Genomic DNA, 3,174 nt, shown 5'->3' with positions numbered 1-3,174 from the left:
AAATACTGTGTGGGTGCCTCAGTTTCCCCTTTCATTTCTTAAGTCTCCAACGTGCATAAATGGCCAACAATCCGTCTCTTGGCAACAAATGGCTGGAGCCCTTCACCCTGCCAGGGGATGGCTAAAGATGAACAAAGAGAGCAGGTGACTTCCTGGCCTGGGAAAGAGACAAAGCCCAGAAAAGAGGGGTTGGAGGGGTTTTCAGTTTGGGGCTGGCTGGGGACGGGAAGTGAGGGCAGACAGGGTTGTCTGGCTCCCTGGGCCCCAGAATGGACCCAGCTGAGGGATCCCGTTCTCTGTACCTACAAGCTCTGTTTTAAACCGTGTTCCTGTCATCTAAAACACCTCTGTTTTACTGACTGGCTGAGAATCACATCTGACTGCAAAGTGGGGGTGCAGGACCCTGTGGCTTCCCCAGGACCCCGCCTGGGTGGACTCACTGTGGGAAGTACACGGAGGGGCAGAGGATGCTGAATTCTCCAAGGGGAGAATCAGGAGGTGAAGCCGTGTGAGCTTCTTGCCCTGAAGACAGTCTGCTCCAAGGGAGAGGAGGGTCCCCAAAGTCCTGACTGGCTTTGTGGGGAGCAGTTCCAGAGCATCACCTGGGGACTTCATGACATAATCGATTTAAATTTTCACACTTGCAGGAAATGGGGAGAGGATCAGACAATAAAGACCACAGATATTGAGATTCATAAAGATAAAGTTTTCCAGCCATTAAAATACAAATTAATGTCGTCACATGTCAACATATACTAAGTAAATAGCCTGAAATCAAACTATTAATAGCTCAAGTAGAATTTGTCTTACTTTGCCCTATCTGAACATTTTGATAATTATTGATGGAAACAGGGCTGGCTCCAGGCCCCAGCGCACCAAGCGCGTGATTGGGGCGGCATGCCAAGGGGGCGCTCTGCCGGTTGCTGGGAGGGCAGCAGTGGACCTCCCGCAGGCGTCTCTGAGGAGGGTCCGCTGGTCCCGCAGCTCCGGTGGAGCATCTGCAGGCAAACCTGCGGGAGGTCCACCGGAGCTGCGGGACCGGTGAGTGGCAAAGCGTCCCTTGCGGCATGCCGCCGTGCTTAGGGAGGCGAAATGGCTAGAGCCGGCCCTGGATGGAAATATTTTGTCATCAGTTCATGTGTGTGTCCGCTGAAATCGACATGTACCGATAAAATCCGAACCCTGCCCTAACCCTAAACCCCCAACCCCTACCCTTCCAAATCTAGTGATCTATAAGTTACAGTAATTCAACTTCAGTGACTACAGCCATGAGGGCAAATGCAGGTCTGGAATATGCTCCTTGCCTCATAGCCTGGAGCTTCGAACTGAAGGACTGAAATTTGCTGGGTCTGCTTCAGCGTAACTGAGGAGTAACTTCAGCTCAGTCAGCGAAGTCACTAGCAGTCTCACACTGCTCGGTTCTATAGGAAATAATTGTTTAACTGCTCTTTCAATGGGGCAATCACTGGGAGCAGGATAAATACATATTCATGGGGGTTTAACAGCTGCCGATCTCTAGATCACTAAATAGGCCTCCCAGAATAGGTGTGTATTTAATAGGCACATGACAATTACCCTGTTAATCCTAGGCCCTAGCATGCAGCAGCCCTCCCCTGATATCCCCATCTACAAACTCAGCTTTCCTAAGCAGAAGAACAGCTCTTCTCAAATGCCCCCTCTCTGTGACAGGGCCTTGGCTGCGTCTGGATTGGCTGTGGGATGGCAGCTCCAAGACTTCTTCCACAGAAGGTTGGAAAGCAGGACCCGTGTTGCCAGAGAATGTGGCAGGAGCAAGTCCGCATGCAGCTAAACACCATCATTTCCATCAATGCAAGTGAGCACAGGGGGCAGCTGGAAATAGTGGCTTGTGCCTGCGTAACAGGCTTGGGGAAAATACTATGCGAATGTTGGGGTGCTGTCTCTTTCCCCTTTCCCGTACCTCAGCTTACTTCTGTGCTGGGGTACGGATCAGAGTCTTGTCTTGGTAGGATTTTGAGATAGAGCGAGAGACAGAGTGCATTAGATCTCTGAAAGGGGAGTGACAAATTCTCTAAAAGAAACCGTAGACAATCTCTGTATACGAACACATAACAGTTGACTTAGAATCCTTGAAACAACTGTGACTCTTGTCAGTAACAATCTATTTCAGATAACACTGTCAGGGCATTGTCCCCAAGTTTTAATACTTGTTACCTCTGCAAGTCAAATGCACTGTGTAATTGTGGGTATGCACAAAGGTACATTCCTCTAGGAGTCCTCCCAGGGAGGATTTCCTTGTCTCAGAGGAATGGCATCCAATCTCCCATTAGGACACGTCGGGTCGTTATGTTGGGAAATAAGTGACTGTCTCCCAGTCTCTTCCAAACTCCCCTGGGTCTCTGAAAGGACGCTCCACAATTTGCATGGCCTACAGAAAGGCTAACCCCCCTTTTCTTCTCCAGTGGGTCAGGGTGGGGGGCAGCCTGCAATCAAAATCCAACAAAACTGGCAAAGCGCCTGGCATGCAGTGCTTGCAGCTGACCCTGCTGGTCCTTGCACTCCTCCACCACTGCGTCCTTCAGTTGTCTTGTTACCTCGCCGCCTATTTATAAACTCCTTCCCCATCCCTTGAGGTGCTCTTGGTTCCTGTGAGGGACTGGACCAGGCCCAGAGGCCAGCTGCTGGAGGCCTCAGGGTCCTACCGCAATCCTCCAGGGAAAGTAATGGAGAAGTCCTCCAAGCAGGCCAGAGTGGCTGCAGGGTGTGACAATGCAGTTCTTGTGGGACCCAACTGAGGGTGCCAATTCAGGACCAATTGCTCAAACAGGGCAGTTACCACCCAAGGCTGGGGTTTTCCCACCTCTAAGGCAAACCAAACCAGCCAGACAAAGAGGACTTTGGTCTCACCCCACTGGGTAACCACATGTCACACAAGCAATTTCCTTAGACACTCCAGTCTCCCAGTATCCCCATCAGTGCCACTTGTCCTGGGGACAAATGGTTATGAAAACCAACACCCCAGTAAAAGATCCCAAAGAATCAAGCCCCAGACCCAGGTCAGTATACACATCAGATCTTACCCACAAATCACACTGGTGCCAATCCTTTAGAATCTAAAATCTAAAGGTTTATTCATAAAAGGAAAAAGATAGAGATGAGAGCTAGAATTGGTTAAATGGAATCAATTACATACAG

Source organism: Chelonoidis abingdonii, chromosome 3 (genome assembly GCF_003597395.2).
Source record: "Chelonoidis abingdonii isolate Lonesome George chromosome 3, CheloAbing_2.0, whole genome shotgun sequence".
Lineage (NCBI taxonomy): Eukaryota > Metazoa > Chordata > Testudines > Testudinidae > Chelonoidis > Chelonoidis abingdonii.
The sequence above is the reverse complement of the archived record's forward strand: the minus strand, read 5'-3'. Positions refer to the sequence as shown.